At 41.4% G+C, this 24,000-nt stretch overlaps 1 protein-coding gene and 1 pseudogene across 1 annotated transcript in view; one reads left to right on the plus strand and one right to left on the minus strand.

The window, feature by feature from the left end:
• The window catches only part of LOC145391921 (uncharacterized), a 216,960-nt gene that overhangs the window by 48,186 nt on the left and 144,774 nt on the right, over window positions 1–24,000 (plus strand). The gene's annotated exons all lie outside the window — the stretch shown is intronic.
• LOC145391903 (uncharacterized) lies at window positions 1,215–2,831 on the minus strand (annotated as a pseudogene).

Here is a 24,000-nt window from a genome sequence, read left to right on the forward strand (position 1 = left end):
TTTGAACAGAATATTAATAGTCTGAATTTAAGAATTAACGAAGATAAATAAAAAAATTGTTATATTTCAACATAACAAGAAACAGGCACAAGGTATCCGTTATTTAAATCGTTATGAAGTGGTAAATGGATACAAATATTTAGGCCATGTAATTCAAGACAACTTTTCTGATAATCAAGATATTTCTTTCAGATTGAACTCATTTTATGCTAAATTTAATTCAGTAATTAGAAAATTTAAGAACGTTAATGCACAGACGTTACTGTATTTGTTTAAAGCGTACTGTGTGCCTGACTATGGTTTAAATCTTTGGAATATGAAAGATATGCTTAGGAGCAATGTATTCAGAAGCTTTGAAAGTGCATTTGCGAATGCTCTTAAGAAAATGTATAATGTGCCAAGATTAATAAGTAATCATAGTATATCCAAGGCAGCAGGACTACTTTTACTTAGACACCATGTTGCCCTAGTGCAAGCTAGGTATTTTAAAGCCTTAAGTAGAAAGAATAATGCGGTTTTTAGGTTATTTTATCAGTCCTCTGGCCACCATGTTCCTCGTTTATTGAAATATTTGTATGATAAATATGAGATAGATATATTGGATAACTCTATGGACATTATAAATGCTAGAATTCAATGGGTGCAAAACCATGAGGAAATAAATGGTGTGGAGTTAATGTAAATTTTGAATAAGGTGGATAACAGTTGATACTGCATGTGTTGGTATGCAAATTGTGTATATTGGATTTAGTCTTTTTTTTTTTTTTATTATTGAAATTGGATCAACTCCTCGGTCTGATTGTTAAGGATTTATTTATTGTAAATTTTTATTAAAATCAGTTGTAAAGGAGTATCTATAGTATTTATGATGATGATGAAATGTATTATATTTTATGTATTGCGAGATACGAAATAAAGACGATTGATTGATTGATTGACTACTACTACTACTACTACTTTACTACAATTTTTTTTTGTTTTTTTTTACAGAAAATCACCTCCATCCATTGGTGAATTATATTGTGAAAATCAAAACTAACCTTGCTAATACAATTCAACATTTGGAGTTGTAATGTGAAGGTTAACACTAGCCCTCATATTACAATCCGTTGGCCCCAAGCACGCCAACGGCTGTGGTTACCAACCATCTACTATTACTATTATTATTTTATTTTTTTATTTATCGATGTTACAGTGTAAATAAAGACATTAAACTATTGGAGTCGCTGGTCTATGCGACTCTCGACCACTGTAGCTTCGTAATCCATACCCACCAGAGAGACAGGCCTGAGGGCTGATGATCTTGTGCCCCTGAGACATAACAGAGCAGACCTCACGAGGGAGAATGACAGTCGACATCTCATCCAGGCCATAACAGAACTCTGTGGTTAATGTTTCTTCTCAGAAAGAACATCTGCCAGTCTCGAATAGAATCTCGCTGCCTCTTGACCCATCCCACCTGATGTCGTGAACACAAGGAGAGCGAATCGACCGTGGCCAACATGTTGGATCCTTTCTTGATAATTTCTATTTTTTTCTTGTTCATTCCTCTTGTGTGCAGCTTCGAGAGACAGTTCACGATGACATGCTGCCATGGGATCGAATATCCTGGTGTCGAAGAACGCCCTCTGCCCACGTGTCCAGAAACCTCGAGCACTGACATCCACTCTTGCATCATTTGATGTGTTTGCTGTTCTGTGGGTGAAGTGCTCGCCGTCCAGGGGTAGCAGAGCTGGCTCAATCATGACATCATGGCATATTTCCTGCAGCATTTTGGCAGTGAGGTCACGTACTTCATCGCGTCGGATGAAAACAAAGCCTCCTTTCTTGCATGCCATTGCATGGTTTGCATCAAAGGCAGTGCCACAGGCACAGTGTTGAGGCAGGTCCTCTATTGGCCTCCCATATCTCAAGGCTATGGCATCAATAAATTCTTGTTTGTTGAAGTGGAAGCCTTTTGCCTTGAGAGGCAGGGTTGTGAACCAGTTCGATGCCCCAACCTCCTGTGCAATTTCAACTCTTCTGCACTGGTCTGGTGTTGGATGTTCGATTATGTGCTGCCGTTGGTCTTTTTGTCTTGCTTCACGCTCCTTGCTTATCTGTGTCTTTATGTCTTTCTGCCTTTGGTGGTCAATTTCACTCGTCTCAACCTGGGCGCAGATCTTCTGTGACAAGGATTCGGTGAGCCTGAGTGAATTTCTGTGTTCATAGCTTGCCACGGCTACTGGAGTTATAATGCCAAGGCCTCCCATCCTGGATGGTAGTGCTAGAAGGTCCCTCTCTTCTGGTGTGGGGATGTGGCCATCGGTTAGAGATAGGAGGAACGAATCCCTGATGGCATCCTCCAGTGGTTGTAGCAGCAACTCGATGTCTGGTATGGTCCTCATCACGAAGGTCCACTTGTGCTTTACACCATAGGTAAATGCACTGTATGCTGCATGAGGTTCTGTTTTTGCATGGCTGGATAGTGTATGAATTTCTTCTACCCATGTCTTTACCTTATCACTCACATATTTGTTTTTGAATTCCTTAGTTCCAATCACAGCCCCTAGATGCCTCTGACCTTCCTTGGTCACTATCACGTTTGTGCCTCTAAATGCTTCTTGTGCATCTTGCTAGTAAGCTGGTTTCACAATCAAGATGGACTTACTTGCATTTGGGTAGTAACCTATTTCAGGGCCATGAGATGTTACAAGGTCCTACCATTTCCTCACATCCTCAACCTTGCCAGCACCCGTGAGATCATCTGCATAGGCTACTTGTTTTACATTGGTGGCCTCGTATTTGATCTGTTGTTGCAGCACTGTCATCGCCAGGGCGTACGTAGCCATGGTGACGGGATCCCCTGGGTAGTTCCTGCTGTGGACTGGATTACACCGACATCGTGGGCCTCTGTCTTACCCACAATGTAGAGGTCTGCTGGTTCTTTGTAGGTGTTTTCCACATATTGGGCAAATGCTGGGCATTTAACCTTGGTATTGTGCAGCATTGCCTCCCGGTTGATGGAATTAAATGCATTTGAGGCATCAACTAATAATACTGCCTGACAGTCCTCTTCCCCAAATATTTTCCTCATGGAGTGAACTGCTGCCTCACCTCCTGCCTGCTGGCCTGCACACACCTGGAGGTTGCCAACTGCCTGCTTCACATAATCTTTCACCACCTCCATGATGCATTTTCTTATAATCCGTCTTAAGACTTCACCCACCCCGATGGGCCTGCATCCAGGATTCTTATCAAGGGGGATTAGTCTGCAAGCCGTCAGTGTTTCTATGTTACTGCACTGACTTGAAGCCAGCTTCCTTGCCATTGAGGCAATGGTGTTACATAGGTCTGTTGCTGCCTCTCCAAACTTGATGTTACTTAGGATTACTCGCCAAGATTTTGTATCCAGGCTTAGTGGTCCTGCCCCTCCCTGTGTGTGCATTGCCTTCCGCCACACCATATCTCCAGTTATCCTGTCATATATGATGGGATTGGGAGGAGTGTAGTTGCCGTCAAGCTTTGACTGGGCACTTGCTTGTCGTGCAGTCGGGTGTTTTTCTTTTAGTTGTTGCATTGTTTCATCTGTCAGGTCAAGTACTCCGTTCGGTGATTCAGCTGACAGGGATCTTGTTGCCATCGAGACCTTCCCCTGTCTCATCTTGCTGCCAAAAATCCTTGCAACATTATTGATATTCTGATTTCTTCTGCCTCGGTTGTTTATTCTCATCTGCAAGGCCCTTGCTTCCTCAAGTAGGTTGTCGATTTCACCTCTTTTCCATGTTTCAACCCTCCTTTGGATGGCCTTAATATTTTCTGCAGTGCTAGCTCTTGGGCGGGTCTTGTTGAGGAAGAGATGTGGTATTAGTTCAAGGACCTTAAGAGAGAATGAGGCAATGGGTGAGTTATTGTTGTAGTTGGCTATCAGGCAAGTGATTTCCTTGATCATGTCAGTTGTAGCATTGCATTTGGGAGGTTCAAAAAGGTTACTTGAGGACCATCCAACTATTTCATTATATGTGGTGTTCACCCAGGTTATTGCATTTTCTCGGGATTTGCCCATCCAGTATGTGGGACGACCTTCTCCTACAGACTAGTGAGGCTGTTCTGCTTCCTCGTTGTTTGTGTCACTACCGTTCTGAGGACGTATAATACCTGGATGATTCCCTCTTTCATGCACTCCTCTATGGTGGTCTTCATCCTGAGTTTCATTTCTACTACTACTACTACTACTACTACTGCTGCTGCTGCTGCTGCTGCTGCTGCTAACAACTAAATAACAGGAGCAGTGGTGGTAGTAGTAGTAGTAGTAGTAGTAACAATAATAATAATAATAATAATAATAATAATAATAACAGTGGTAGTAGTAATGATGAGGGTAATAATCATCATCATCATCATCATCATCATCATCATCGTCATCCGGACCACCTCTCCCACCCAAGGGAAGGGTGAGGATGATAATAATGATAATAACAATAATAATAATAATAAGAATAAGAATATGAATAATAACAGTAGTAGTAGTAGTTGTAGTAGTAGTAGTAATGATGAGGATAATAATAATAAAAATAATAATAATATAATAATAATAATAATAATAATAATAATAATAATAATAGTAGTAATAGTAGTAGTAGTAGTAGTAGTATTACAGGTGTCACCCCTGGTCTCAGCAAACAGCCTAAACTATCCAATCTCCACGTCGGGCCTGCCTGTACCCCTCTAGTACTAAATTTACCCAGCCAGGTCCTGATAGTTTCCTCTTCTTTCCCTTCCTTCTGTTTTCCCTTTGATGCACCGCCACCCTTGGCTTACACGCCTAGATATCTAACTCAGCTTCTAAAGCAGCTAAATGTAGTCTTTCTCTACCTTAGTATTTATCAGTATGGAGGAGCGTGACATATAAATTGTGAAAAAAAAGAAGAAAACATTAAATTTTACTCTTTTAAAGCTTTGGTGGGAATTTGGCAATATACAGTACTGTGGTTAACTTATGACTGTTTTATTCAGCACACACACACACACACACACACACACACACACACTCTCTCTCTCTCTCTCTCTCTCTCTGGCTTAGTGTGATTGTGTGTGGGTGTGAGAAAGTCAAGGGGGAGATATTTTGGAGGTGGACCTCGAGAAAGCTGATTGGAAGTGAGGAGGGGTGTCATAAAAGACTTTGTAGTTCCTTTGTGGTTACTTGTAGTTGAGTTATATATATATTAGACTTGTGGACGAGCGGTTATTATACTGGAGTAGCTTCGTGAGTAGCTAATCTTCTTTCCCATTTGTCGTGTAGTGACAGGAGAGGTAAAGAATAGTAAGGGACTATTTTTATTTGTCTTGGAAATATTAACAAGTCTCTCACTCACGAGTGAGTTGAGCAGAGTCCCTGTCTCCCTGTCTTGCTCTCTCAGTCTCTCTCTGAAGTTGCTAAGCCCTTTCTCCTTCTGACCTGCTGTTCTAAGGCCTGTCTCCTTCTGAGCTCTCTTTCCTAAATTCTGGTGAAACAGGAGACGTATCACGTGTGTTCCTTGTGGATGGAAAGTTTAAGAAGCGTGTGTGAGTATGTGTGTATGTGTGTGTATGGTCACTAGGGCTTTGTTCACGGGTGGATTGCTGACAACTAACTGCATCATCTCCTTACTGGCCACTGTCGTCAGCTTTCCTCAGTGTAATTTGCAAGCTCATTTCCCATTCCCAGGCTCGCATAGAGCTGTCTATCTGTCTATTTATCTATCTATCTATTATGATTTGTAATTATAATATGGAGTCCTGATATCTGCTCGGTCACGCGAAAATGGCGTACCATCGACAGTTAATAGTCCTAACATATTAATACATATTATATACACATTATAATGAACCTATAAGCTAATTAAGTGAAATACATAATATTGTAAATGTAACATAATTGTATGAATATTGTATACATATAATATTTATAGTAAAGAGTGATTATTCAGTAATATTACTTTTTAAACAAGTTGTATACATATTTGAATAAATGCATTAAAGTAAATTATTTAACTGTAATACAGTATGTACTTGGGCCATTGTAGTGAAATGCATAACTGTGTTGGCCTTATAATTGTAGTTACATTTTGTTAATGCAACTGTTACATAAATGGTACATATTGTTTGTAGTTACATAATTGTAGTTAAAGTTACATAAAAGTTACATCTTGTTAATGCAACTGTTACATAATTGGCAAAGTGTAACATAATGCAATCGTTTGTCGTTACATAATTGTTACATATCGTTTGTAGGTACATAATTGTAGTTAAAGTTACATAAAAGTTACATCTTGTTAATGCAACTGTTACATAATTGGCAAAGTGTAACATAATGCAATCGTTTGTCGTTACATAATTGTTACATATTGTTTGTAGGTACATAATTGTAGTTAGTTACATAAAAGTTACATCATGTTAATGCAACTGTTACATAAATGGTACATATTGTTTGTAGTTACATAATTGTAGCAAGTGTAACATACTGCAATCGTTTGTCGTTACATAACTACAATATGGAGTTACATAATTGTTACATATCGTTTGTAGTTACATAATTGTTGCAAGTGTAACATAATGCAATCGTTTGTCGTTACATAATTATAATATGGAGTTACATAATTGTTACATAATTGTAATAATTGCAGTCCTAACATATGCTGCGGTTGATGATAGTGATGATGTGTCATGCCACTTGCTTGTGGAGACAACAATTTGCTTTTTTGTTTGTAGTTTATGTGGTATTTTGGCATATGTAGTAACACTTACACATATTTTCATTTGTTTGTTATGTGATCTTACTCTATTTCTCTCTTTTTTCTTTCTTACTTTTTCTTTCTTTTTTTTTTTTTTTTTGTATGTATTGATCTTCCATAGTTTGTTTTTCTTCGCTTGTGTACGCTTTTTCTATGTTGTTCATGGTTGCATAATTACTGGCTAATTTCCTTGGGATACTTTTTTAAAGTTTAGTTTATATTGCACAGAGATTATAAAATGATATTATATAGTCCCATATTTTGTTATTTTATAAAAAAAAATATATATACATATATACAGTATTAACTATATACACTGATTTGTTGTTCACTTGTACCTATCGTGGGTAATATGTGTGTCAGCACTGTGTGGAAATCTTTGTCTTCACGATTGTGTTGAAGATGTTCACTCTTGCTAACGTCATTTGTGTTGGCCATTTTTTTTTTCTGGTTTTCCTTGTAACTTAATTTAACTGTTTCCACTAGGTAGCTTTAATTAATAAATGTTAAATACAGTTCTTTTAATCGCTCACTGAGTAACTGTGATGGTATATTTTCTTTATCACTTTGTAGATGTAATAATGTATAGCTGTATGTATGAAACACTTATTTTATGTAGGTATAAATGGTAACACTCGTTGGTAGTAAATAAATGTTATAATAAATGAATGAATATATACAGTGTAGAATATTTATTGTTGGTGATTATTTAGTGTTTGAGTTATGCAGATAACTGAAGTAAGTATGTGTAATTAAGTTGTAACTATACAGCACGTTTTATATGTTTGTGCAGAAGCTTATTGTCTATCACTGTGTATTGTATAAATGAAGTAACTATGTAACTCACTAATTTTTACCGTGGTGGGAATGGTGTGGGTGGTGTTGCACGTGGTGATAGCGTTGTTCTTCACGGGTTGATTGGCGTGTTGTGGGGTGTCAGACACATGGCTTGGCGTCGTCTCAGCACACGTATGGTGACGTCAACTTCCCACACTGGTAGCTGTGGTGAGTAAACGAGTAGCGATGAGTAACTTGAGTGAAGATGAGTAAGATGCGTTATAAATGTGGCTCTGGTGTTTTGCTGCGTGTCTTGACCTCTGCGTCAGCGATGGAGGTAGGCGGGAGAGAGTGGTGGGGGTTTGTGTGCTTGTTGCTTTGGTCTTTCCTCTTCTTTACTTGCTTTGTTTTATATTCTTCTTGTTGCTGCTTGAAGTTACGTGAAGATTATAGAGTTGTTTTGTAGACTTGTAGGCTATTTGCATTGTAGACTGTAATTTGTAGGAATTCACTGTAGAACTGAAGCTAATCTTGTAGAGTCTCGCCTGCTTTTGTAGAAATTTGCTTTTAATTCGGAGACGATGTCCGTAGATTCGCTGCCACCAAATGTCATAAAAGACTTTGTAGTTCCTTTGTGGTTACTTGTAGTTGAGTTATATATATATTAGACTTGTGGACGAGCGGTTATTATACTGGAGTAGCTTCGTGAGTAGCTAATCTTCTTTCCCATTTGTCGTGTAGTGACAGGAGAGGTAAAGAATAGTAAGGGACTATTTTTATTTGTCTTGGAAATATTAACAAGTCTCTCACTCACGAGTGACTTGAGCAGAGTCCCTGTCTCCCTGTCTCACTCTCTCAGTCTCTCTCTCAAGTTGCTAAGCCCTTTCTCCTTCTGACCTGCTGTTCTAAGGCCTGTCTCCTTCTGAGCTCTTTCTTAAATTCTGGTGAAACAGGAGACGTATCACGTGTGTTCCTTGTGGATGGAAAGTTTAAGAAGCCTGTGTGTGAGTATGTTCGTATGTGTGTGTATGGTCACTAGGGCTTTGTTCACGGGTGGATTGCTGACAACTAACTGCATCATCTCCTTACTGGCCACTGTCGTCAGCTTTCCTCAGTGTAATTTGCAAGCTCATTTCCCATTCCCAGGCTCGCATAGAGCTGTCTATCTATCTATTTATCTATCTATCTATTATGATTTGTAATTATAATATGGAGTCCTGATAGGGGCAGGGAAAGTGGAGTGAAAAAGAGAGCAAGTGAGGGAAAGTATAAGAACGTGAGAGGCAGAGTGAAAGAGGAAAGGATTTTGAAGAAAGGGTTGAGATAATGGAGAGAGAGAGAGAGAGAGAGAGAGATGAGGGAAAGTATGGGAACGTGAGAGGCAGGGTGAAGAAGGAAAGTATTTTGAAGATAGGGTTTAGATAATGGAGAGAGAGAGAGAGAGAGAGAGAGAGAGAGAGAGAGAGAGAGAGAGAGAGAGAGAGAAGAGGTCCAGAAGAGAGAGGAATATGTATAGAGTTTTCAATGGGCCAAATGTTCTCAGTAATAATCATTTTTTTTTTTTTTATGCGAGGAAGAAGGAACCAAAGGCCATGAGCCCGCAGTAACAGTTCCCTCCAAGAGAAAAACAAAATACAACAGAGAGCCAAATTCAAGATCCGATCATTTTGAGATGCCTGGACACACTGCATTTGAAAGACTGGAGATCATAGGCAGCAGGAAATACAGATAGAGGGAGACAGTTCCAGAGCTGACCTGTTGCATAAATGAAAGACTGGGAGTAACGGTTAACTCTTGCATTAGGGAGTTGGACAGAAAAGGGATGAGAGTTTGCTGCCAGACGGGTGCTACACGCCCGTCGTAGAGGTGGAGGAATGCAAGCAGACAGTTCAGAGGAGCATTGACCATTAAAGTAGCGATAGAAAAGAGGTAAAGATGCAACAGTGCGGCGAAGAGACAGAGATTGAAGGGAGTCAGTAAGAGGAGGAGAGTTAATGAGACGAAAAGCCTCTGACTCCACCCTATTGAGAAGAGCTGTATGTGGGGAGCCTCCCCACACATGAGAGTTGTACTCCACACAGGGGCGGATAAAACCCCTGTATAGAGTCAACAATTGTGCAGGGGTAAAGAAAGAGCGGAGTCGGCTTAGCACACCCAATTTCTTGGAAGCAGATTTTACAAGAGATGTAATATGATCTTTCCAAGATAAGTCCCAAGCATGTTCAAGGATGATGCAGGATTAAGCTGAATATTATTAAACATTAATGGGTATACCTGTGGAAGATTTTGTCGGGTTGATAGGTGTAAGAACTGAGTCTTAGATGCATTAAAGACAACGATATTATTTTTACCCCAGTCAGAGATACGAGCCAAGTCAGACATTAGGTGTGCCTTAGCCTCATCCCTTGTTTCTTGAAGTAACTGTTGAGATGGGCGTTGTGGGAACCGAATGGAAAGGTGAAGGGTGGAGTCATCAGCATATGAGTGGATAGGGTTAGATGTACAGCTTAGAAGATCATTGATGAATAAAAGGAAGAGAGTTGGTGATAGGACAGAGCCCTGAGGAACACCACTGTTGATAGATCTAGGAGAAGAACGATGGCCGTCTACAACAGCGGCTATAGAACGACCAGAAAGGAAGCTAGCGATGAAGGCACAGATAGAAGGATAGAAACCGTAGGAGGGCAGTTTGGAAATTAAAGATTTATGCCAGACTCGATCGAAAGCCTTTGAGATGTCAAGTGCAATGGCAAAGCTTTCGCCAAAGTCCCGAAAGGAGGATGACCAGGAGTCTGAAAGGTAGGTGAGAAGATCGCCAGTGGAGCGTCCCTGACGGAACCCATACTGACGATCAGAAAGAAGGTTGTGAGAGGAAAGATGCCTTAAAATTTTTCTATTAAGAATTGACTCGAAAACTTTTGAAATACAGGACGTTAAAGCAATTGGACGATAGTTGGAGGGTTGGGAGTGGTCACCCTTCTTTGGGACTGGCTGAATGAGAGCAAACTTCCAGCAAGAAGGAAAGGTACAAGTTGACAGACAAAGGCAAAAGAGTTTGCCTAGGCAGGGTGTAAGCACAGAAGCACAGTTCTTGAGAACAACAGGAGGGACCCCATCAGGCCCATATGCCTTGTTAGTACTGAAGCCAGTGATGGCAGAAAATACATCAACTGAAGAAATTTTAATGTCAGCCATGAGGAAGTCAGAGGGGAGAAGTGATGGAGGAACAGCACCGGAATCGTCTAAGGTGGAATTGGAGGAGAAAGTCTGTGCGAAGAGATCTGCTTTATCAGTAGAAGAAATAGCTACAGAACCATCAGAGTAGAAAAGAGGAGGGAAGGATGATGAGGTAAAGTTGTTAGAAAGATTTTTGGCAAGGTGCCAGAAGGAGCGGGAAGAATTCGAGTTGGAGAGTTGAGAGCATTTAGTATGGATGAAATTATTTTTAGTAGAGCGAAGAACAGACTTAGCACGATTCTGGGCAGAAACGTAAAGATGATGTGATTCAGGGGTGGGTTGGCTCCGGTACCTATTGTAGGCCTTCACCTTGTTGCGGACAGCATTAGAACAAGCGTGATTAAACCAAGGCTTTCTTGCGTTAGTCAAAGGATATGAGAAAGGAATGTATGCTTCCATGCCCGAGAGAATAACCTCCGTAATGAGCAAGGCACACTCAGATGGCTCACGGCCATGGAAGCAATAATCATTCCAGGGAAAATCAAAGAAGTACTGCCTGAGGGCCTCCCAGTCCGCGGCTCCAAAATGCCACAGACGACGTTTCCCTGGAGGGTCCACAGGCCGCACCGGAGTGATAGGACAGGTTAAGGTAATAAGGTTGTGATCGGAGGAGCGCAACGGAGAGAAAAGATTAACAGAGTAAGCAGAAGGATGGCAAGCTGGTGACAGGGAGAGCTGGAGCTCCCGTTTCACCAGCCCTCAGGACTTGATCCTGACCATCTCCCTTTTCTGAACATTTTCAGTGCATTCATTTACACAGAGAGTAGGCCAGCATGCTCTCATGATACCTCTACCTTCAACTGTCTACACCACACTACATGCGCATAACATATCACACCTTCTATTCACATCTTTAGTAATGGCCGCTGCAATCTCACAATCAAATGAGGTGGTATCTCGGATTGCCACCACCGGCAGGGTAGGGCTGGAGGCACAGGGTCCTCCCGGTCGCTATCAAGCGACTGTGCCAGCAGCGACTGTTGCTATTTCCGGGAATGCTCGTCGGCGAAGAGGTGACGGTGCGGCCTTATTCTTTACCAACATCCGCGGCCTTACCACAAATTTAAACTCAGTTCATTTTTTCCTTCAGTCCATATCCCCTTTGGCCCTTTTCCTCACAGAACCACAAATCTCACCCTCTACCGATATATCTCCATTTTGTTTTCCCGGTTACCATCTCCTTACAAACTTTCGAAACAAGGGCGGCACCTGTTGTTATATCAAATCCCAATATGCAGTTGATACTATTTTAAACTTCACTTCATCCAGTTTTGATTACTCATTATATAAATTAAATTGCCAAAACATTACCAAATATATCTGTGTAGTTTATCGTTCCCCCAATGCTTCTTCGGAACCCAGTGTATTTGATTCCATATCCACTCAGTTGAGTAACCTTGACCTTGCCCTTGGCAATGAAATTACCATTTTGGGTGATTTTAACATACACAATGTTGAATGGTTATTGCATTCTGCCCGGACTGACGACGCTGGTCTAGAATGCGAGCTGTTTGTGGAATCGTTTAATCTCACCTAGTTGGTAAAGCAACCAACCAGAATACCTGATAATCCTGACCATAATGCCCATCTCTTGGATTTATTCTTGACAAATAATCCAGATCAATACAGGATAGAGGTACTGTCACCACTTGGATCCTCTGACCACAATCTCATCAAAGCCTCTTTAGTTAACCCTCCTACACCTCCCCATTCCGAACCTGTCAGGGTGACCCGATGGCACTTTGACAGGGCAGACTGGGATCGATTTAGAAATTATCTTGCTGATGTTCCATGGCAGTCTTTCTTCTCTAGTGATCCCAATTCTACCCAGTCCCACATTTGTGACTTAATACTAGCTGGTATGGATTTATTCATACCAAGTCAACAATTCACTAAAAGATCAAACTCTCCAAAATGGTTTGATGGCAATTGTGCCAGAGCAACAGCCCAAAAGTCATTAGCATATAACTCTTACTTAAAATCAAAAACACCTGAATCACTCTCCCAATTTAAAATTGCTAGAAATCATGCAAAAGCCGTATTAAATCTATCTAAATCAAACTTTCTTCAAAAGCAAGCATCAAAACTACTTAACAACCCTAATGACAATAGATTATTCTGGTCAACTCTTAATTCTTTCAATAATAACTTTAACAAGTCATCTTCCATTCCTCCACTAAAATCTTCAGATGGCAATATTACAAATGACCCACGTGGGAAAGCAGATATCTTTGCTAGTACCTTTGCAAGAAACTCTACCATAGATGATACCAGCCAGAATGTCTCAGTACTGGAACTTGATTCTCCCGAAATTGCCCCACTTAAAATACAGACAAGATTTGTAAAATCCATCCTAGACAATTTACCTACCAACAAAGCTCCAGGTCCAGATGGAATTCCGCCAATTGTTTTGAAAAAGTGTTCCCCTGAACTTGCCTCTGTCCTAGCTAAATTATTCAGACTATGCATACGTACTTCTTTATTCCCAAATTCATGGAAAGAAGCCAATATCCACCCAGTTCCGAAGAAAGGAAGTTCGTCTGACCCCTCCAATTACAGACCAATAGCTATCACATCTTCTCTTGGTAAGGTATTTGAAACTTTAATTAATAAGCATATTGTTAAACATCTTGAATCCAACAACTTAATTAATGATAGACAATACGGTTTTCGCCACGAAAGATCCACCATTGACATACTCAATCTCTTAACTCATACCATCCATCAATCAATTGATCTTTTTGGAGAAACTCATGCAGTAGCTCTTGATATCTCTAAAGCTTTCGACAGAGTATGGCACCGTTCCCTGCTGTCCAAACTCCCTTGCTATGGACTAACGTCTTTTGTTCCTTTGATTTCTTCTTATCTTAGTGACAGGAAAATAAGAGTAAAAGTAGATGATGTATATTCGAATTTCCACTCAATTAACGCCGGCGTGCCGCAGGGATCAGTTCTGGCGCCAACCCTATTTCTGGTTCATATTAATGATCTCTTATCTGTCACTCACAATCCCATTCACTCATATGCAGATGACTCAACACTACATAGTTCATTCACACTCAGACATCCATTTACAAAGTCTAATATCTCTACCTCTCAGCTCAATACAGCCATCTCCATAAATCAAGATCTATCTACAATCAGTGAATGGGGACAAAACAACCTTGTCTCTTTTAATGCTAGTAAAACTAAATATATACAGTTTACTAATAGACAGATATTGCCAGATTCGTACATTACCTTCAGTGCTACTAATGTTCCCATCTCCAAAAGTATTGAAATTCTTGGTGTCTCACTTAACAGTGCCCTCAGCTGGACCTCTCATGTCAGATCACTTGCTAAAACCGCCTCAAAGAAACTTGGATTATTGTACAGAGTCCGTAACTTCTTCGCCGATGAGCAGTTAGCTATAATTTATAAGAGTCATGTGCGCTCTCAGCTTGAATATTGCTCACCCTTGTGGAATGGTTGTGGAGAGGTTGCATTAAGACAACTAGACAAAATTCAGAATAAAGCTGTTAGAATCATTAACAACCCTGCCATTACATATAAACTACCTCCCCTGCAAGTAAGAAGGAATGTTGCCTCCCTTGCATTATTTTACAGATATTTTTTTGGCAAATGCTCAGATGAAGTTGCGTCCATGGTGCCACCTCTCCATGCCTTCCCTCATGCTACACGGGCATCTGGTAGCACTCATGACTGGAATGTCACTCAACCATATTGCAGAACTTCTGCCTATCAGAATTCTTTCATTCCCCGAACTGCATCTCTCTGGAACTCGCTTCCCCAGAGTTGTTTTCCTCCAAATTTCAACCTACAACTGTTCAAGTCTAACTGTTACAGATATTTTATGAACAGAGGACACCAGTAATCTGGTGTATGGATTTTTTTTTTTTCTCCATTTGTTTTTCCTTCCTCCGTTCTGTTATTTAAAAAAAAAAAAAAAATGTTGGAGCTCTCTCCAAGGCGGTCAGGGATACGGGTAGGGTGCTGTACAAGCTGCTCTAGGTCATTAAGGATAGAAAAGATGTAGGCTTGTTCACCAGGTGGATCCGTGAAAGGAGAGGAGAGCCAAAGGTGGTGGTGAACATTGAAATCTCCAAGAATGGAGATTTCAGAGAAAGATCAAGGGAGGTATTGTATTCACCCGTGTCTGTCTGTGTGTATTCAAGATGTCTAAAAAGCTGTTATCGGCTGTCAGTAAAATCTCAATGATAGGTGGGCAGTAGGTCATGCAAGAGTTGGTTTGATACTGAGATGGATTTGGGTCCGAATGCAGATTATATATATTGCGCTGGTGAAGGTATGCGCTCCCTGAAATTGTGTTGCAGACTAAGATGCATTAATTGACAGTGTGAGACCGTAAACGTATTGGTCTGGCAGGGAAGGTGAGTTACAGCTGATCAAAAAACTTAATGGCATTGGATGAGGTATGTAGCCTCTGAGTATTTTCTAGTTCTATTTCTGTACACCCGATGCCTAGAAGCCCGTCTATGAGATCTGGAAGAGTAAATGAAATCTGTAGAATTGCCGTGAACGTAGGTAAGGTTGTGGAAAGTTGTAGACAAAAAGGTGTAGAATCAGTGAACGTTAATTAAGGGATTTCTTAGCTGTGGAGAGAACTGAAAGCTTAAGAATGAATCAGGCTGAACTGTGGATGCGGGAAAAGATACAGAGTTAGTGAAGTTCCGGGGAATGTGAGAAAAAAAGAGTAGAAAAAGTTTGTGTCAGCTGTTGAAAAAGTTAATAATAGATGCAGAAAGAACAATAGCCCTAAAAAACCAAGGATGTTCCAAAAACGTTGAAAAAAAAAAAAAAATCAGTGTCAGCTGTCATAAAAAAAAGAATAAAACAAAGGAATTCGGAGACAGAATGCTAATCGCCTGCCAAAATATGTTATTGAATAAGGTAGAAGTTACATTGAAAACAAATTTGAAGAAAAATAGCAGGACTCTACGGAATTCAGTCACCGCGTTTCGCAAGAAAAGCCAATCCAAAATAATAAAGAAAAATATATACAAATATATATGGAACCTGGCATTCGGTTGTCCTTGATCAAATTCTCACCAAAAGTGTTAGGCTTCTGCGTATCCACATAGCTGCTGTTTTCTGAAAGTTTGGTGATAAATCGTCCACAATTTATCGAGATATGTTGAGCACACACACACACACACACACACACACACACACACACACACACACACACACACACAGAATATTACCTCGCCTTGCTAAATGCAGGCGATAAATATGTGCAGAAAAAATAAGAACATTGAAGAGCCACACGCCTCCACCAAGGCCGCACCACCCACAATTTTCACCAAATGTTTAATCACCAGTCTTGACTTTGAACTTTGACATTTTTAGCCATATATTGCATCACTTGTTCCTCTGGTAGGCCTTAGTCATTGCCCCAAATTTATTGTGATTCCGTCCAATGGTTTCTGTATAGTGCTGATAAAAGACAGAGGGACTAGTGGACGGAAAGTAAAAGCCAAGAAGACAATTTTGTAAAGAGTCTGAGTTACAGTAATAAAGGACAAAGAAAAATAAAAAGATCAACGAGTCTGACAATCCATGAAGCTGGAGAAAGAGTTGGAGTGACGAGAGTTAATATTGTAAAGCACTTATGCCCATATTCCCTAACACTTTTCCCTGGGCGATTTATTTTGCTTATGACACCTTACTGTCCCTCTCCGTGTTACGTATTTCAATATCGCCAATGCATACATAATTAACCAGTCATATCCAAAAATAAATCGCAAAGGAAGAGGTGTTAGGGAGTCTCCTTATCCAACGAAAATACAGACTTTAGTAATACAGAGAATGTAGATTAAAAAAATACCGTGGAAGGAAATGGAATGAAAATGTAATGAGGGTGAGATGTGATTGCAGTGCTTGGGTGGGACTCCAGGGTAATGGTGGAGAGAGCTGGATTACTGAGAGAGAGAGAGAGAGAGAGAGAGAGAGAGAGAGAGAGAGCACAGTAAGGTTGGTAAGGACTGAATAATTAGAGAGAGAGAGAGAGAGAGAGAGAGAGAGAGAGAGAGAGAGAGCACAGTAAGGGTGGTAAGGATTGAATTATTAGAGAGAGAGAGAGAGAGAGAGAGAGAGAGAGAGAGAGAGCGAGCACAGTAAGGGTGGTAAGGACTGAATTATTAGAGAGAGAGAGAGAGAGAGAGAGAAGTAACATGGAGTTGCATAGATACACAGACCACACAGACCTTACCGTCCCTGGGAGGAGGTCCAGCCTGATTGCTAAAAATTAAACCCAGTCACAGAAGCAGGAGAAAAGGATAATACGAGAGAGAGAGAGAGAGAGAGAGAGAGAGAGAGAGAGAGAGAGAGAGAGGCGACTTCAATTTTACATAATTCCGATGAACACGGCCGAACTCTCTCTCTCTCTCTCTCTCTCTCTCTCTCTCTCTCTCTCTCTCTCTCTCTCTTTGTCTACCTACTTACCAAACACTCATCCATCTTTCCACCCACTTACCTACTCATCCACCCATCAGCCTGCCTTCCTGCATACCTACCTACCAGTGCACCCACCTACCTTCCTACTTACCAACCCACCACCTACCTACCTAACTACCTACCTACCGACCTACCTACCTACCTACCTACCTGCTGACCTACCTACCTACTTACCTACCTACCTACTTACCTACTCACTCCTCAACCCATCCATATATAGCCTTCCACCCTCTCCCCCCAACCATCCTTCAGCCAAGTAGTACCTGTTCTCCGTACAAGGAGTTTGGAGCGATACAAGGCGTAGCTCTCTCTCTCTCTCTCTCTCTCTCTCTCTCTCTCTCTCTCTCTCTCTCTCTCTCACGGGTACAGGTTAGTAGCCCCATAGCCACTCAAATCACCACTCTCTTTTACCGCCTCTAAGCACTATTTATAAACATTCCTAAGGAGGGGGAGGCGCTGGCTGAGTAGGTAGGGAGACAGACTACTGTTCCAAAGGACGTGGGTTCGATTCTCGGCTGTGGCAGAGAAGCATTTACAGGATTTGAATATTGTTAAATCCAGACTTTACTGACCTACCATATGACACCCTGGCAAAAGCTGTCTGTCTATCTATTGTCAGACGCCTTAATCCCGTAAGGGGTGGCCACAAACAAATCGCCTCCATGTCACCCTGTGCCCCGCCATTTCACTGCCCTGCTCCCAGCTCACACCCCCCTCTCTCATATACCTCTCCACCCCATCTCTCCATCTCATCCTTGTCCTCCCCGTCCCTCTCCCCCCTCCACCTCACTCACATACACTCTCCTCGTCAGTCTCTCACTCTCCATCCTCTCCACATGGCCAAACCACCTTAGTGTGTTTCTCCTAACGCTTCCTATCACATCCACATCCACACCACAACGCTCCTTTATATCTTCATTTGTCAGCCTGTCTCCCCATGTAACTCCACAGGCTCCTCTTAAATAACTCATTTCCACTGCTCTCACTCTTGACTCCTCTAATACCAATACACTAGTCCTGTATGAGGCAGCCCTAGCATCTATTCAGTATGGACGGTGGGTAGTAGCGTCAAAGTGGTTACGTAGAAGACTGCTGGGCTTCAGGGAACGGGCTGTTAAGTCTATGCCCAGAGTCGGACACATAAGAAAAAAAATTCATATATTGAAAGAGGATGGAAGGATGCGTGTATAGAAACAGACAGACAGACAGACAGACAGATATAGACAGATAGGTAGGTGACTGAGGGATGCATATTGAGAGACAAAGAAACAGATAGATAGACAGATAGATGGATGGTCAGACAGATAGTCTAACTGACTGGTTGATTGATTGTTTTGAACGACAGAAATATTGATTAATTGATTGTTTTAATGACAGACAGATAGATAGAAAGATAGATGGATAGACAGATAGATGGATATATGGACGCAGAGATCGCTAGGTATATAAATACATGAGATAGATAGATATATTTAAGGATATATCGCCAAAAAGCCTAAGCGTACAGTCCGTCTTCGTGTGTGTGTAATTTAACAGTTCATTGAAGCTACTGTGTAACACGTAAACATTATCACCATCACAGCCATCACCATTATCACCATCACCACTACCATACCGCCATGACCACCAGCACCACGACTACCACTATCACCATCACAAGCACCATGCCACCACCACCACCATCACAAACACCGTACCTCCCGCACCACCACCTTTATCACCACCACCACTATGGCCACCACCATCATCATCATCATCACTACGACCACTGTCACCATCATCACCATTACTTTCACCACCACCACCATCACCATTACCATCACATCCCCCATCATCACCACCATCAACCACCACCACCACCATAATCATCATCATCATCATCATCTTCATTATCATCACAATGCCCCATCATCATCATCATCATCATCACAATGCCCCATCATCATCATCATCACCACCACCACCACCACCACCACCACCACCACACTTCTCTTGCAAGGTATGACTACGACCTTTGTCCGTCCTGGGGAAAAAACGCGTATAATTGTAAAACCTGCTTGTGTATTTATTTTCACCACACCTACGCTGCTTATTTTTTACTGTTATTCCCAGGATGATTAAAGACCGCTGTTTTTGTCATGACTGCTGGGAGGTGTGTGTGTGTGTGTGTGTGTGTGTGTGTGTCAGTTTATCAGTATATCTATGCATTAAATTTTCCACCTGCAGTTGTATCTATCTGTCTATCCATGCATCTATCTATCCATCTATTTACCCATCTATGTATACCTAAATCAATATGTATCTATCTATATCTATCTATCCGTCTATCTGTTTGTCTGTCTGTCTGTCTATATTTAAAGCGTCTCTGTCATTCAGCTCATATATTGCATAACTAACCACTGTTGACACAAAGAGCAATGTAATTATTTAATATTATCAGTGAATTATGAAAACGTGGCTGTGCTAATTCCTGCATGAAAAGAATATGTTTTGCTGATTAAATTATTCACACACACACACACACACACACACACACACACACACACACACACACACACACACACACACACACACACACACACACACACACACACCGAACAAGGACGGTAAAAGCAAGAAAAAAAAAACATTAGGAAAAAATGGCACCAAAAAATTGTCAAGAGAGAGAGAGAGAGAGAGAGAGAGTAATTATAAAGGAGATGGAACGTCCTTAACACAAGTCAGTTTAAGTTAGAAATTATGTAATGTAATTTCAAGGTTTTTTAAAATTGTCTCCCAGCCTTAGTAGGTAAGAATCTTTTTTTTTTAGTACGTAAGGTCTGGTTAATGTGGAGTTTGATTAGTAAAATAAGTGAGGAGGGGTAGACTGAGATGGATTGGGCATGTGGAGAGTTGAGAGGAAGGACGGGACTGGAATGGATTGGTGTTGTGATGAGGATTGGTAGATTGAGATGGTCGGGGCATGTGGAGAGTTGAGAGGAAGGATGGGACTGGAGTGTCTTGGTGTTGTAATGAGGAGAGGCAAACTGAGATGGTTTGGACATGTGGGGAGCTGGGGGGAAGGATGGGACTGGAATGTATTGGTGCTGTGATGAGGAGGGGGAGATTGAGATGGTTTGGGCATGTGGAGAGTTGAAAGGAAGAATGAGCCTGGTTTATATTGGTGTTGTGATGAGGAGGGCGAGACTGAGATGGTTTGGGCATGTGGAGAGTTGAGAGGAAGGATGGGACTGGAATGGATTGGTGTTGTGATGGGAAGGGGCTGATTGAGATGGTTTGGACATGTGGAGAGTTGAGAGGAAGGATGGGACTGGAATGTATTGGTGCTGTGATGAGGAGGGGGAGATTAAGATGGTTTGGGCATGTGAAGAGTTGAAAGGAAGAATGAGACTGGAATGTATTGGTGTTGTGATGAGGAGGGCGAGACTGAGATGGTTTGGGCGTGTGGAGAGTTGAGGGGAAGGACGGGATTGGAATGTATTGGTGTTGTGATGAGGAGGGGTAGATTGAGATGGTTTGGACATGTGGAGAGTTGAGAGGAAGGATGGGACTGGAATGGATTGGTGTTGTGATGGGAAGGGGTTGATTGAGATGGTCGGGGCATGTGGAAAAGATAGAGGTTGGCAGTTGGGTGCGGAAAGTGAGAAGTGTGAACGATGGGGTAGAACTGCGAGATGCTGACCGAAAAAGACCTGGAACGAAGCCATAGAGTGCGACCTCAGGGGCCAGAGACTGAACAGGGAGGCTGCCAGAGATCGAGCAGCGTAGGGAGCCGCCATTAAGTGACCAAGGCCGACTCATGCGTGTAGGAGTCTTATAAACGATACGAATGATGCGCAAAAGTTCTAGTCTCGTCACGTAAGGAAGCTCCCTAACATTTTTGTTTAAGTGATTTATTTTGTCTAATACACCTTACTCTTCTCCTCTGTGTTACATAAATCCATCTATTATCGCCATACCCTGCATAAATAACGTACAAAAGGATATTAACCAGCCACATCCAAGAATAAATCGCTAAGGAAGAGGTGTTGGGGAGCCTTCTAAGCTGACGAGAATACACGATAGACCCATGAAAGAATGTTACTTGATATTCTAACGTTTTTAAAGAGAAAATATCCCATAAAATCTCTCTCTCACTCTCTCTCTCTCTCTCTCTCTCTCTCTCTCTCTCCTTGCCTATTATTTTTCTTTACGTTCCTTGATTTCACTCTCTTTTTCTTTTTTTCTTCCTTCTTTTTTTTCATCTTCTCTTTCTTCATTATATCCTTTAATAATTTTCTCATTTTTTCCTTCTTTCGTTAATTAATCAGTTTATTCATTCATTTCCTCTCACCCTCCTTCCTTCCTTCCTTCCCTCCTTCATTCATTCACTCATTCCTTCCTTCCTTCCCTCCTTCATTCATTCACTCATTCCTTCCTTCCTTCCTTCTGCGTCTCGTCCTGTACTTCCATTCCCCTTTCCTTCTCTTATTTCATCCTTCCTTCCTTCCTTTCTTCCTTCCATCCTTCCATCCTTCCTTAAGGAAATAACGCATCCATCTTTTTCTTTCCCTTCCTTCCAGCTATCCTTCTTCCTTTTCTTCCTTCCTTCCTTCCTTCCTTCCTTCTTTTCTTCCGTCCTTCCTTCCTTCCTTCCTCTCTTCCTTCCTCCCTTTCTCCCGTAATTAAAAAGCCATCCCTATCTTTCCCCTCCTTCCATCATTCCCTCCATCATTCCTTCCTCCCTTCCATCTATCCTTCCTTCTTTTCTTCCTTCTATCCTTCCATCACTCCTTCCTTCAACAATGATTCTGTTACATCTCATTCCTTTCTTCCTTCATTCATTCCTCCTTCTTCCCTCTTCTCTTCCTTCCGTCTGCGTGCCTTCCTATCCTTCCTTTCTCCTTTCCTTTTATTTCATCCTTCCTTCCTTCCTTCCGTCCTCCTTCCCTTCCTTCCTTCCTTCCGTCCTCCTTCCTTTCCTTCCTTAAATAGCCATCTTTTTCTTTTCCTTCCTTCCGTCATTCCCTCCATCCTTCCTTCCTCCCTTCCTTCCTTCCTTCCTTCCTTCTATCCTTCCTTCTTTTCCTCTATCCTTCCTTCCTTTCTTCTTTCCTTCTTTTCCCCTATCCTTCCTTCCTTTCTTCCTTCCTTTCTTCTTTTCCTCTATCCTTCCTTCCTTCTATCCTTCATTCTTTCCTTCTATCCTTCCTTCCTTCATACATTCCTTCCTTCCTTCCTTCCTTCATTCATTCATTCATTCTATCCTTCTATCCTTCCTTCCTTCATACATTCCTTCCTTCCTTCCTTCATTCATTCATTCATTCATTCTATCCTTCTATCCTTCCTTCCTTCCTTCCTTCATTCATTCTATCCTTCTATCCTTCCTTCCTTCCTTCCTTCCTTCATTCATTCATTCATTCTATCCCTTCTTCCTTCCTTCCTTCCTTCCCTCATTCCTCATCTCCTCACAACTCCCTCGTAACTTTTCTTTCCTGATCTTTAATGACTCAAACGAGAAATTCTCTCTTTCTCTCTCTCTCTCTCTCTCTCTCTCTCTCTCTCTCTCTCTCTCTCTCTCTCTCTCTCTCTCTCTTTCATTTTAATACTCCTAGCCTTCTTACAAATTTTATATTCTCTCCTATTCTGATTTCATCCACTTTCTTGACCATTCTCTCTCTCTCTCTCTCTCTCTCTCAGTTAAATAAAAACCCATATACACACGATTTCCATGAACAATGACATTACCCCGTTTTCTATGTCCTCAGCTCTTCAGTGGGGTAACCAAACTATTTTCAGCTTGTGACACATTGGTAGAGTCCCGGAGGATTGGAAGTCAGGTATAATTATTCCCTTGTACAAAGGAAAAAGGGAAAAAGAAGTGTGTGGTAATCATAAGGGCATTTGTCTTCTTAGTATAATAGGAAAAGTGTATGGTAGGATACTTATTGACAGAGTTAGAGAAAGAACAGAGGAATTAGTTGGAGAAGAACAGGGAGGCTTTAGGAAGGGAAGGGGTTGTGTAGATGAGATATTCATTCTTAGATCTTTAGGAGAAAAGTTTCTAGAGTAGGGAAAGAAGTTGTATGCGGCTTTCATGGATTTGGAGAAAGCATATGACAGGGTGGATAGACTAGGATTGTGGAAAGTATTAAGAATATATGTAGTAGATGGAAAGTTGTTGAATGCTGTGAAGAGTATGTATGATGGTGCGAAGGCTGCAGTGCGTGTGGATGGTGAACTAAGTGAATTTTTCTCTTTTGAGGTTGGGTTGAAACAGGGATGTGTCATGTCTCCATGGTTGTTCAATCTGTACATGGATGGGGTAATAAAAGAGGTACAAGGTAGGGTAGTGGATATTGGAGTGGCCCTGGTGAGAGAGGATAGTGTTTGGAAACTTCCTGTACTGTTGTTTGCAGATGATACTGTGTTGTTGAGTGAAGACGAAGGGGAGCTGCAAGGCTTGGTGGATGAGTTTGGGAGAGTGTGCAAGAAACGGAATCTAAAGGTGAATGTAGGGAAGAGTAAAGTGATGGTCTTTGAGAGAGGTGAAGTCAGTGAATGTACAGCGAGGCTGGATGGTGAGGAATTGGAAAATGTGAGTACGTTTAAGTACTTAGGTAGTGTGATGAGTAAGGATGGAGGTTTGGAGGGTGAAGTGCTTGAAAGGGTACAGCAGGGAAGAAAGGTTGCTGGTTCTTTGAAAGCAGTGATAAGAAACAGGGAAGTGAGCATGGAAGTAAAAAAGTTACTACATGACAGTATTGTGATACCAACT

Source organism: Coenobita brevimanus, chromosome 20 (genome assembly GCF_032717465.1).
Source record: "Coenobita brevimanus isolate Jiangsu-jjx chromosome 20, ASM3271746v2, whole genome shotgun sequence".
NCBI lineage: Eukaryota > Metazoa > Arthropoda > Malacostraca > Decapoda > Coenobitidae > Coenobita > Coenobita brevimanus.